Below are 14,909 nucleotides of genomic sequence, written 5' to 3'. Positions count from 1 at the left end.
GGAGAAGTGTATCATTAACAAGTGTTTCACTAGTGTTTCATAGTGTTGACTTTAAACCCTAACAAGGTTGGAGTGTAAGAAGATATCTGAAACACTCTGCATGGGAAGTGAATCCTCCTTATTGTCACAACAATCCACTGTGTCAATGGGGTTCACCAATATCAACACGTCTGGTTGAGCTGCAGGTTTTAGGTGACTTGTACAAGAGATCTGCGAATGTTCTAAATAATCTGCAGTTTCAGAATTCACCATTTGACTCTGGCATCAAAAATACAAACTTTGCAACTCCAAATGTCCATGATTTTAAATACAAAGGATAAGAATTGCAAAGCAGCAGCGGCCCCCCCCCTTTTTTTTTTGGTGGAATATGTTTTAGATTTAAATGGTTCCATCATCAGGGACATTTGAAATGAGAACAGCATCATCTCTCCACTGTCCATTTAGGGAGAGAGAGAGAGAGAGAGAAGTAGGGAGAAGACAGACAGTGAAGTAGAGAGAGAGAGGAGATAGAAAGTGAAAGGGAGAGAGAAGTAGAGAGAGAAAAGGAGCGAGAGAGAGTGTGTGGATGTATTTGATTTTGGAGGTGTCCTTGTCAGGTAAATGATTTGCTATGTGCAAATCTCCATTTTTCACGGACTTTGTTGTTTTGTCTTGTTTTTTGATTAATTACCATCTGCCTTATTAATTTCTCTATTATTCTATCCATTCCACATCATGAATCACTATTATACTAATATCTGCAGAGTCTTTGAGGCATTCTTCCTCATATGGTCTGTGGCTGTAGTCTTCTTTCTTCTCTACATCATCACCATATCATTATATGCATATGGATGCATTGTCTGTTTGTGTATAATATATATATATATATATATATTCCATGTGTGTTTATATATATCTCTACATTGAAATTGATGATATAATTCTGAGTGGATTATGAAACAGCTGTAACCTCTACGGAATTATTAAAACTCTTCTTGTTTCCTAACTCTCCCATTTTGTTTGCTTATATACATATGTGTGTGTGTGTGTGTGTTAACTTTTACAAAGAAACGGTTGACAGTGACTTCAAAGTTTCAACTAGCTTGCCTTCATAAGAGTCTGATGAAAGCAAGCAAACTGAAACTTTGAAGTTACTGTCAGCAATTTTCCTTTAAAAGTTTACTGAATGTGTTCTCTACTAAAAAATACTGGGTAATCCTTCCATTTCATGTTACCTTGTTTTTCTTATATAACTTGACATAAGAACGTGTGCGTGTGTGTGTGTGTGTGTGTGTGTGTTAATGTAATAGAACCAAAGAAAAAACTTAAAGTAATGTCTCTAAGTTGATATTGAAAGAAACATGTTTGAAAGCAGTTATCATGATTTCATTTCTCTGTTATGATGTAATAGCACCGCGATAAGTGTTTGTGTGTGGGGGAATCAAGAATATGAGACATGCAAGAGAATATTTTGCAATTAGAGAGTAAAACAAACAAAAACTTGTAATATATTTCTACTTTTCAGACTGTTCAGATAATAGAATATTTTTTAATTAAGATAATTATTCAGGGTTAGGATTAAATAGATATATTTGTCAATTAGTCAAACAGAGAAAAGAAAAATGAAGAGGAAAATAACAAAATGTTTATGCTTGGTGATTCAACGTTACTGAAGTCAAAATAAAACTGAAATATTCAAATAAATAATCTTTTATTTTTCTTTAAATCAAAAACAGCTCTTCTAGAACACAGATAAATAAAACTCGTTAATTAAAACTGTTGAAAACAATTCATAATAAAGAAATAATGGATTGCCTTTGTTAACAAGTGCTAATTAAAATGGTTTTCTTTTTTTTTTCTTCTTTTGTGTTTGATAAAGTTCAAAGTTTTGAACTGAAATCATAAAAACTAAAAACGGTTGTGATGTGTCGACAGTGAGCCCTCCTTGAGCAGATAATATCTAACAAGCATACAAGTTATCATTTTATTTACAAGGAATCAACAATATTTCTACATTTGGGATCTCATCTTTTTCTGGTTCAACACTTTGGATGGAATTGCAAGGTAAATAACAAAAACAATTTGGTTGGCATCAAATTTAAGAAAAGAGAAGAAATTGGATAGAATATTTTGACAAAACAAAGAGAAACCTTTCTCTTGTAAAAATTACGGTGAAGCAGTTTTAGCTACCAAATACATGAATATGGCAAGAAGTTATGGAATAATACCAGACATGTTCTTCAATGAAAATTTTTTACCAATTTTGCAACACAAAGTAGAAGTTTAGAGGGAAATGGAAAAATGGAATAAATAAATAAAATATAATTTAAGAAAATCCCAAAGAAAATAAAAAACAGGAAGAGAAAATTTTTGTTATGGAAATTTAAAACGAAACATCCAATTTTGTATTAAACATATGAGTAATAGTTCCAGCAAATTAGTACAACACACACACACACACATATATATATATATGCATATAATATGACTGCATATAAGTGTGTGTGTGTGCATCCACACATGCATGTGTGCCTGGATATACATCTGCGCTTGTTTATTTGAATGTCATTCAGTGTTGTGTTGTCAATGGCTTGTCTACTCACTTCATCCCTTTGAAACTGTGGAGAATAAAAAAAATCCCTTACTTGAAATATAGGTAAGTGTTAGCATCAGAAAAGGCATCTGGCTGTAAAAAAAATACCTGAACACCATGTCTGTCTAACCAAGCTATCATGAAAAATCAGATGTAAACATGACTAAACAAACCACTGTGTGTGTGTGTGTGTGTGGTGTGTGTGTGTGTGTGTGTGTGTGTGTGGTTTATATATATATTTATCTTTTACTTGTTCCAGTCATTAGAGTGGGGCCATGCTGGGGAACTGCCTTGAAGGATTTTAGTCGAATGAATCGACCCCAGCCCTTTCTTTGTTTTGTACAACTGGTGAGGCTTTTGTTTCAAGAAACCCACATATGTTTTTACAGTGAATAGCAAATGAATTACTCCATCTGCAAGAATGATGATGTTCTTGTGTCCATCCTCATGCAAACCTATCATGATGAGGTGGAAATGCACAGCCACACACACAGGACAGGCTTCTTCCGTTACCATTTTCCCTTACAAGGAATTGGTCAACCCATGGCTGAAGGAGGTAACCAACAGTGTTGATGCAGTGGGACTGAACCCCTAATGGTGAGGTTTTGAAGAGAGCTACTGAGCCACACAGCTGCAGGCATGACAGGGGTTGCAGTGCCATTGTGTGACACCTCAGGCAAGGGTCTTCTATAATAGCAATAGAATTACCCCCCCCCCCACCACTTCAATACCACTCCCCACTCTTTGTCTTGCAAGTGACTTCATTGCTGTTGGTGCCAAGCCAGAAGCACCGAGTATACTCTGTAAAGTGGTTGGCATTAGGAAGGGCACCTAGCTGTAGAAACCATGCCAAAACAGACAAACAAATGGAGCCTGGTGCAGCTCTCTGGGTTGCCAGCCCATGCCAGCACGGAAAACAGATGTCAAATGATGATGATGATGAGATAGATACATGGATGAATATGTATAGGTTTGTGTGTGTGTGTGTGTGTGTGTGTGTGTGTGTGTGTGTGTGTGTGTGAGCTTGAGTTTCCTAGTCTTGATATGTGATGGCTGTAAATGAGCAGCAGCATCACATCTGCAAGCCATTTTTGTAAATTTTCATTCTTGCATGGAAACATGTCCAGCCATGGTGAGGAATGGAAACAAATAAGGGTTGGTGACAGAAAGGGCAATGATTTCCATCTGGTTCATGTCAAGCATAGAGAAGTGCATGTTGGAACAATAAAGATGATGATGATGACGACGACAGCAACAACAACAACATATGAGTTGCTCAGCTGAGCTCAAAACTCAACTTCTCATGGAATTATTGTCTATTCACTCTACACACTATTTTAAGTTCAATATCAGGTAAAGTTTGAACTATGGAAAAAATACCTTAATATATTTACAACTCTTACAGTATGATAGTACACACACATACACAAATATATATGTATGCATATATATATACACACATATATATATATACACACATATATATATATATATACACACACATATATATATACACACATATATATATACACACATATATATATATATATACACACACATATATATATACACACACACATATATATATATACACACACACATATATATTTGTGTGTGTGTGTACAATCATAATGTAAGAGTTATACACACACACATATATGCATTCATAAATGTAAATGAATGTATTTATAAATATGTATGTGTGTGTGTGTGTGTGTGTGTACGATTTACATGAAGAGACCCTATTTTAATTTTTATTATTCTAAATAACTCTTCAGCAGTAAATATTTTCATTTGTGAAAACCACTCATTAGCTTGACATGTCATCATCATAGGATGATGATTAATTTGACATGTGTCCTTTCATAAAAGTTTTATGAAAATATTATTATTACTATTATTATTATTATTATTAGTGATGAATCAGAACAGACAATTCTTTGGAATGGCGACAGATGGTTAGAAAATACTGTTGTTATCCACATCTTGCAGAGTCCAGTTGCATTTTCAGTAGCAATACTAATGTTAGTAATATCTTTCTTTGAATGAGTTGCTAGTCAGTTACAGAATATAGTGTACATAGTTGTAACCTCAATCAATTTGAGAATATCCTGTTTCTAATTCCAACAGCTCCAGGAAGATTTAATCAATTACATATCATTTGATAATTAGTAGCACTCTAATTAATAGATGGAATATCAGACAATTTCAGATCATGTATCGATTTCCATCAACTAAATGAATGTCAGAGTGTAAAATACACGATCTATCCCAGATCAAAATGAAATGGCTATGTGGTAGAGCTGAACTGTTGATGGATCTGAAGCAGTTAGTCCGATACTTCATCAACTTAAACATTTATTTTATTTCTCATATAAGGGAAGGAGGTGAAAACTAAAAGTGAAGTTTGAGCAGAATAGACTTCATCTGAATAAAAAATATAAAACAAGTATCAAACTGTGGAGCCATGTTTTAACCAATTGTTAAGCATTATTCTATAGATATCATCTGGATCACATCAACTTCAATCTTCAGCCATTTTGTTTTGTTTTTTTTTTTGCATTTTTTCATCACCAATTTTTAAAAATTAAATTGTAAACTTTTACAGTGTTGACAAAACATGAAAACCAATGCCAAATTATTTTGATCATAATGGACCTTTAAAAAATAAAGAATTAAAAGTTAGGCTACAATCAACAGGAACAATTGTGGTAAAATTGAAGAAAACTATAAAATGTTCCAATTTTACTTATCATGTTTTTTTATACATTTTTATACATTTGATGAATCGTTTTAAGTTTGTATTTCTAGAAAAAAATAAATAAAATAAAATTGGTGGAGCATTTAACAATAACACATTTTTATAATTAAAGTAAAAATAAATATCAGAGCACTTGAAGAATATTGTTAAGTCATTATATTTTCCAATTCTTAGTTTTGATTAAATTAAACAGATTTGAATATTATAAATAGGAAAAAATGAAACAGAAAAAAAAAATGAAGCACAATAATTCTGAAAACAGTGATAGAAAAAGTTTATGCAGAATTTGAAATTAATAATTTAAAAAATGTGTTAATTTTGAATTAAAGTTTTGGTTTAAAACAGCATAAAACCTAAAGAAAAGAAATAAAATAAGAAAATAAGGAAAAAAATGAAGGAAAACTGATTAAAAATAAGATGATGATGATGATGATAATTTGTATTAATCATGGCACAAGGCCAGCAATCTTGAGGGGAGGGGGAAGACAAACTGACCTTGGAATTTGATTGGTAAAAGATGAAGGGACAAGTTGAGTCTGGTTGGATTTGAACTCAGAATGTAAAGAACCACAAAAAGTAATTTTGTCTAATACACCAATGAACCAATGGAATTTGAACTCAAAACACACACACACACAAAACAAAATAAAAACTGATGAACCAGTGGGATTTGAACTCAAAACACAAAAAAACCAACCAAAATAAAAACCAAAGCAAGCAGCACAGAATATTTTGGCCAATGCTCCACCGATTCTGCCTGATTGACACTAAGTTCCACTGACCCCAACTGCTAGAGATTGGTGAACACATGATGGTATTCCAGATGCCAAATGCCCAAACTTGAGCCGTGGAAAGGTGTGCCTAACAAAAGTTGACCACCTCTGCTCAGTGCAGGAATCTCTGTCACAAAATATCTTGTCCTCTAGTTTCCACAGTAATGGCTCAAAAGCCATCAGTAGATACAGACCAAGTATAGGATCAGAAATGGTCCTGATGGGTGATTATTTATTCTGATTATTGAGCAGATGACACTCTGCATTGAAGTGATCCAAAGACGGGACTGGAGTCAGGTGCCAAAGAATGATGGCCGATTCTACAGAGACCATACACACCTACATTAGGCTAGCACTAGAGTACCACAGGAGTCCAGCTGACAGCTGCACCACATACATTAACATGGACCTACAATGGGGTACAACTTACATCTATGAAATGGTGCTGCTGTTAGGTACCGTTTCCTCTGGAATCTTCCTGTTTTTATGCAGAAATTGTAAATGTTGTTCAAACCAAACCTCAGTGTCTGGGCAGGGGTGTGTGGTGTCCAGTAAAGGTCAAAACTCATTTCTCCTCCTTCAAACCACAACTTTTCTTTACAAAACTAACACTAAAAAGAAATGTTTTTTTTTTCTGCAACTTATTAACATTTTAATCATGAAACATTAAATATGGAGAGGTGAGAGCCTTGCCTAAGGACTGAATGCAATGTCTGAATCATTAAAATCTAAATGTTGAAAAATGAAGAATTTATTTTGATATTTCACCCAAAATAATTTGAAATGTAAACAAAAACAATTGCTAAAAGATAATAAAAGGAAAGCAATTTTCAACAAATGAAAAGAATTTCAGTAAAATAAATAAAAAGAATAATAATAATAATAATAATAATATTATATAACAGTGGCATAAATATAATGGAAAAAAAGGACTATGACAGTTTTGGCTTGTATAGTTTGGTATCATCATCATCATTATCATAACATCAACTACAACTGGAAAACGTTCTTTCATGAAGTGTGTGTGTGTGTGTGTGTGTGTGTGTGTGTGTGAGTAAGCTTTTGAACTTTCCAAAACAATGTGAACACAAAGAAACTAAGAACGAATTGACATGTTGCTACATTTGAAAATGTCAATAATTTTGCTGTTATTTTTTAATTTTGAAACAAAAATTTAAAAGTGCAGAGAAATTCTTATGAAATTTCCATTGAAAAATCTTTGAAACTAAAATACCAGAACCTTCTTTCAAACGATTCCTATCGAAATCATCCTCAGAGCCATTGCAACAAGTCAACACCTCCAAACACAAGAGTTTCTCAGAAAACTTGTTTGATAAAGTTTATTCCAGGTAAAAATAAATTTTGTTTGTCTCTCTCCAATAAGAAGAAAGAAAGAGAAGCCAGTTCTCAGTAATTTGTATCCAAAAAGAGTAAACAGACTCACAGGAAATATTAGCTTCCAATCTTGGCGCAAAGCTAGCAATTACAGGGAAGCTGTTAAGTTGATTATATCAACCCTAGTATTCAACTGGTACTTAGTAATTCCCAAAGGATGAAAGACTAAGTCAACCTTGGAAGCATTTGAACTCAGAACACAGAGATGGACAAAACACTGCAAAGCATTTTGTCTGGTGTTCTTCTAATGATTCTGCCAACTTGTCAGAAATGTTACCACTTGGTTAGAACTTTTGAAATCCAATGCCGCAATCTTTTATAACTCTGTAAGCCTTGATATCTGTTTTATACACACACTAGTTTCCAGATGAATGGCTCCCAATGTATTACTGGTATGTATTTCAATGATTCAGGGAGACATAAAGGACAAAATCAGTCACAACGAATAGGAGAATCTAGAAAGATGAAATCAAACTTCCTGATGGTGCTGTCTTTTATGAAATAATAAATCAGTCTTTGAGAGAAACTCTGCAAGCATTTCGTTTTTGATGAGAATTCGTGTGTTGAAGCAAATTTTGTTATGCCTTGGGAGGGTCATTATGCCAGTAATAATAACACACACACTGGTTCAATATCACTTCTTTATTGTTAGTCAATTGGTTGGTTAGATATTTAAACGATTAACTAACAATAAAGAAGTCATATTGTACCAATGCATGTGTTATTATTATTATTGGTGTAATGACCCTCCCAAGACACCACAAGATCTGCAAGTATTATTTCCAATATAAGAACAGGGCCCAAAATTTGAGAGAAGGGAGTTGATTGATTGCACTGAACCCCAGTACATGACTGGTACTTATTTTACTAACACCAGAGATGAAAGAGAGTTAATCTCAGCAGGATTTGAACTCAGAAAATGTAAAGAGTCATCTTTGTCTTCTATCTTTGATTTGTTTCAGTCATGAGACTGTGGCCATGCTGGGGCACAGGATATTTTGCAAAGAATTCCATGCCCCAGCTTGGTAGTAATTCTATCAGTCTGTTTTTATGAACCAAGTTAGGGGAAATGTAAACACAACAATACACTGGCAGTCAAGCATAATGTGGGAAGGAGGGGTTATATATATAAGTACCCTATTTTTAAATGCCTACAACCTCAATATAATTGACAACTATAGGCAAAAAAACCCCTATTTTTATCCATAGGCTGAAACAGCTGTAAGGAGTGATTTTAATGATTTCAATAATTTATTTTATGATTTTTATAATTGTATTTTTATCTTATATGTATTGAATTATAATGTATATATGTATGCTATTAAGATTCTCATTTTTGTTAAATGAATAAATAATTCAACATTCTAATATCTGAAAGCTGATGAACCAACTAAATTGTTTCTCCATTTTCTTATTTGCATTATAAATTAATGGTAAAAATATTTCTTTACCTTCACCCGTTTAATACAATGAATGAGTTAATTGCATTGCAGTTAAAAACATTTATGTATTAAGAATCTGGGTACATTACCAACAGTATATTGGATAAATACTATCCCTTAGTGGGTTACACCCATAACCCCTAACTTACTTTGTGTTATATATATATATATATATATAAATATATATATACATACACACGACAGGCTTCTTTCAGTTTCTGCCTACCAAATCCACTCATGGGACTGAACCAAGAACCATGTGGTTGGGCAACACTTATCAAATATTGCAATACATTTCGTCTGATGCTTTAACGATTTTGTTAATCTACCATTAAACAATGGCAAATGGAATAATGAAAGAAGAAAATCTGGTTTCTTAAAGAAAATTTCAAGTCTTCTTCTTCCAAAAACATCTGAGTTTAATATTTTGATATTTCTGTTTCTATAAAAGATGTCAGCATATTTTCCCTTTGCAAAATGTCTGAGGAATTCCATCTCCACACTGCAACATCCATTGTTGTACTGAAGCCTTTAAACCAAATCAGTCTGCAGACTTTCAAGGACAGTGCCTCAGCAAGAATTCCTTACAATGGTACAAAACTACACAAGGCTGGGTGTGGCTGACTGGATGGAATTCAGTACATAACTGGTACATCATCATCGTTTAACGTCCGCATTCCATGCTGGCATGGGTTGGATGGTTAGACGATATTTTTTAATGGAATTTGAATTAGTGAAAAGCAACATAAAACTTCCAACAGGTTCTTAACTTTAAGGATAAAAAGATGCGAATGGATGGTGCGAAGATTTTAATGTCTGCCATTTGCAGACTACACGAATCTTTAGGTTGAAACTGCTGAGGATGATAAGAAATTGTAGTTTAGTTAAATACTTATGAAATGTTAAACAAACATAGGCGCAGGTGTGGCTGTGTGGTAAGAAGCTTGCTTCCTAACCACATGGTTCTGGGTTCAGTCCCTTTGTGTGGCACCTTGGGCAAGCATCTTGTATTATGGTCTTGGATTGACCAAAGTCTTGTGAATAGATTTGGTAGATGGAAACTGAAAGAAGCCTGTTGTGTATATATATGTATGTGTATACACACACACAAGTGCATATCTCTGTGTGTGTCCCCTCCCCTCCTGTCTGACAACCAGTGTTGGTGTATTTATGTCACTGTAACTTAGTGGTTTGGCAAAAGAGACTGATAAGTACCAGCCTTCTTTTTTTTTAAAGAAAAATAAGTACTGGGGTTGTTTCCTTTGACTAAATTTTCTTCAAGGCAGTGCCCCAGCATGGCCACAGTGTCAAGACTAAAACAAATGATAAAAGAAGAAATATATTTATTAAATAAAATACAAAGAGACCATTACCTGCTAATGAGCATCAACCACTGAACCGCCTGAAAAAATGGTTGAAATATTTCGTTCAAAGTGTTTTTGTATATTTGGAGGAAATTGGTGGCAAGAATTGAAGCTCTGCAACAGGCCATTGTTTAGAATACAGAAGAATTAAGCAAACCAATATTGGTAACTGAGACAAATTGTTGGATGCAAAACATGAAAGAAAATAAAGGATTCCTCTTTTAATCATGAGACTGCAGCAGCCATGCTGGAGCACCACCTTGAAGGGAATCGAGTCAAACAGATCACAGGAGTTATTTTCATAATCCTGGTCGTTATTCTATTAGTTCTTTTGCTGAACAACAGGGATGTAAACCAACCAACACCTCTTGTCAAGCAGTGTGTGTGTAGGGGGACAAACAAACACACACATATACACAACAGGCTTCTTTCTGTTTCCATCGACCAAATCCACTCACAAGGCTTTGGTTTGGCCTGAGGCTATAATAGAAGACACTTGCCCAAGTTGCCACAGCGTGGGACTGAACCCGGAACCTTGTGGTCAACAAGCAAACTTCTTACCATGCAGCCTCACCTATATTTATTGAGTCAAATATTTTGCCCGTAAAAAATATGGAACTCCCAGAAAATTTATCAATCTTAGTCTCCGTTTACTACACTGGTTTCAAATTTTGGCACAAGGCCAGCAGTTTCGAGGAAGAGTTGGGGTTGTAAGTCAACCCCAGTGCTCAACTGGTACTTATTTTGTTGACCCAGAAAGGACGAAAGCCAAAGACAACCTCAGTGGAATTTGAACTCGGAATGTAAAGACATGAAAAGCTGCAAAAGATTTTGCTTATTCTGCTAATGGCTCTGCCATTTCATTGGATTAGTTTAATTCGGAATATTATTGATTAATTTGAAATTCTCATAAAGTTAAATGATACAACAGGACTAGGTTTGCTGTTAAAACTTATTTTCTAAACTCCAGAAAAGGAAGTGATAGCATTTCTAATCATCATCATCATCATCTGCTTATACATTGTGACCAGCAATGTATAACAACATCTAATAGGCTGGTTGACCACATGATATGTATGTATGTTTATTATTTACATTTGACGAATATTTGTCCTTATCTTGATTGTTGTTAACATGTTTCGGCTGATATACCCTCCAGCCTTCTTCAGGTGTCTTGGGGAAACTTAGAGCCTGGGTTCTCATTCCTAAGGTATTTTTCAATGTTATTATTATTATCATTATTATTAGTAGTAGTAGTACAGGCTACTAACCCTAAGATTCCAAGATCGATTCCAGGCAGTGACCTGAATAATAATAATAACATCGAAAAATACCTTAGGAATGAGAACCCAGGTTCGAAATTTCCCCAAGACACCTGATAAAGGCTGGAGGGTATATCAATCAAAATGCTGTGTTAACAACAAACAAGATGAGGACAAATATCCGTCAAATGTAAAACAGGAGGGACTTCAGTTGTCATGACCCTCCTAACCCATGCCAGCATGGAAAGTAGATGTGAAACAATGATTTCATGCACACACACACACTGCGTTCTGAATCTGATAATGTCTACAAGTAGAAATATCTAATAGTGGATTTAGGAGACACAATCTGAAAGAAGCCTGTTTCGTGTGTGTGTGTTTACGTTTGCACTTCTGGAAATCTCGGACCCACAGTTGCTGAGGTTGCTGTCGTTTCACTTGTCAGCAGATCTTCTGCTGGCTTTGTGTCTTCAAAGCTGTGTGAAATAGATCTCTTATATGAAAAACAGGCAAGAGTTAATGACGGGAAGAGCGTCCAGCTGGAAAGTAATACTTCACTAATATATTCATCTGACCCATGCTAGCATGGAAAAACAGATGTAAATATGAATGTGTGTGTGTGTGTGTGTGTGTAAATACAAATAAAAGTAGCTTAAGTAATATTTTAAAAATTTTAATGTATTATTTAAAAAAAAAACAACACAAATTATACCAAATGAATAATGAAATAAATAAAGAAAATGAGGAGTGACTTGAAACAAAATACAAAATAAAACAAATAAGAAAATAAAAAAGTAGATTTTAAGTCGTTTTAAAAGTGAGAAAAGATGGATTTTATTCATGTTTTAACAGAGATAGATTTTAACAAGGAAATATTTTTAACAGAAAAAAATGAAAACCAGTTTGGTATTTTGAAGTAAAAAAAAAAAACCCAATAAAATTGAATAAGTCAAACAAAAATACTGATAAATGATAAAAATGTATGTTGAGACAGTGTTTAATGGTGTGGAGGGAGTAGAGAGAATGGGTTTAATGGGGGGGGGAAGGGGGTAGACGATGTGGTTTGAGTGCTTTTAGAATTTGGTCAGAGTAAATTGTGAATAATGAGTGAGCAAGACACAAAAGGAAACAATTACGACAAGCAGACACTGTCATAGAGTGTTCACTATGATAGATCTTACTGAGACAGATCTTACAGGACTACATAATGTGTATGACATCATAACTGTCCAATGACATCACCCACTGGTTGCTATGACTGATTTTTCTTAGAAAATAAGGAAAAAGAACAAACTTATTTACAGGAAAAACCAGAGGAGTATCTTCTCTCTCTCTTTCCTTTTCTCTACATACATACATAGGTATATACATCTACATATATTTATATACATATGTACTTAGATATATACACACATATATATACAGATATATATTCACTCATATAGAGGCATACGTAGATACAATCATATATACATATTTTTGGATCTATATTTATTATATTCATAGATCATTCATGTATATATGTCAACTTTTTACAAAGAAAGGTTTGACAGTGGCTTTGAAGTTTCGGCTTGCTTGTATAGTAAATTATCAATCTGTGTTACTATTAGTTTTTAAAATGAATCAAAGCCACTGAAAGTAGTCAATCGATCTATCTATTTTTCTATCTGTCTATCTAGATCGTCCCACAGGACACCCTTGGGGTTTCAGTTGTGCATACTATAGGTAGTGGTGGACTGGCCAGGTTGCCAGATTGCCCAATGGCAAGTGGGCCCCTGCATCATTAGAATCCATATATGGGGGCCCATGTTAGTATCTAAGGGGGCCTATCCCCTCAAGTTTCAGAATTTTTTATTCACTCCTGGAAGAATGCATTAATTATTTCAGCCTGGCTGTGTATGTAGACAGTTGAAAAGAATACTTTTAACAAAACAAAAAAAAATTTAAACAATAGCATTGTAGTTGTGGGTGGGGCCCCTTGTAGTTTTGGATGGACCCTCTTAGTCTCCTGGTAACCAATATTTTTAGATCCAGTTCGCCACTGACTATAGGAGTCATGGGTGCTGCTCTATGTGGTCCCGTAGTTTCCATCTAACTAGGAATATTAAGGTCTCATCCATTGTCTTGTATTCAAGATCCTCTGCATGACATCCTGTTAGTTCAAAGCCAGGAATCTGACCTGTTGGGTCCCCTGCTAATAACTAAATCCACACCCTACTGCCAACGCTTTGTCACTGAAGTTTACTCCTCTAATGGTTAAGGTTTTGTCTATCTCCTACCCTTCAACCCACCTGGAATGGTAAGACCTGCCTGAAGATTTCTCTCCCTCCAGCATAACTCTCTGGGTCAATGGAGCACACAGGCACTTCACCGCGATAAGGTACTTGTTGAATTGGCCATTGTCTACACAGTAGTTCCTCCACCCTTTGACGGGTCTTATTTTTCGTCCCGCAGGGTGTCCAACAATCACCCTCCTCACCAAGAAAGCTTGGTAGGGTTGCCAGTTTAGTCGCCAACGACCCAACCATGTGACAGGTTGTACTGGGTCACATGTTAAAGAGCAGTTGAATACTTACCACATGTGGTTGGCTCATCTGCTTCGGTGAGTGAAACATGTATATAACCAACCATGTAGCATGATAAGCAGTGAATTGTGTTGAGTGATTTTGAAACTTAACAGTAACATGAACTGACATGTTCCTATCATGGTGTAAAGTGTGTGTGTGTGTATTTACACAGATACACAGACATCAGTTAAACACATATATGTTTTAGCATTCAGTGTAGTCTAGTTATATATTGAAATGAAGCAAGGTTTTTAAGCAAAACTCCTAATCTGAGACAGGCTGTTACCAGATAGATATTTAATGACCACAGAGATAGAAATAAGCAAGTATGAGGACCGAAATGACAAAACACTGGATATCTAGATAATAGCTAATGACTTTGTCTTGTTTGGTTAACGAACTTATAGGTGATTGTGTTGGTGTTCAATCTCTACCATTTTCATTTGTATCATCTTTCATTAAGAGGTATGGACTGTGTATCCTGGCATCAAACACTCAGGATCTCAACGGTTTAATAAGTAGTATCTGTTAAAATGCCTCGTTGCCAATATTTATTTAACAGAACAGAGTATTGTTGTTCTAACCTAGAAAAATAATTTAAGAATCATGTAAAGTTCAAATAATTAAATTTGAAACTTTACTGACCTGATTGCTCCAGCTGGCCAACAAAAGAGTTTCTGATCACTTTAGTTTCTCATCAATCACATTGTTTTGCGAATGACCAACAGACTTCCTTCTGGAGCAGCTCGGATCACCTGGCTCTAATAATATAT

General features: G+C 34.8%; 1 protein-coding gene across 1 annotated transcript in view; it reads right to left on the bottom strand.

Annotated features, from left to right (window-relative positions):
- Positions 1-349: 349 nt before the first annotated feature.
- The window catches only part of LOC115210633 (protein UBASH3A homolog), a 279,691-nt gene continuing 265,131 nt past the window's right edge, over positions 350-14,909 (bottom strand). Inside the window, exon 14 of the mRNA XM_036503633.1 lies at positions 350-2,597. The gene's annotated coding sequence lies outside the window, so the exon portion shown is untranslated. The remainder of the gene's footprint in view (positions 2,598-14,909) is intronic.

This window comes from Octopus sinensis, linkage group LG1 (genome assembly GCF_006345805.1).
Source record: "Octopus sinensis linkage group LG1, ASM634580v1, whole genome shotgun sequence".
Taxonomy (NCBI): domain Eukaryota; kingdom Metazoa; phylum Mollusca; class Cephalopoda; order Octopoda; family Octopodidae; genus Octopus; species Octopus sinensis.
The sequence above is the reverse complement of the archived record's forward strand: the minus strand, read 5'-3'. Positions and strand labels throughout refer to the sequence as shown.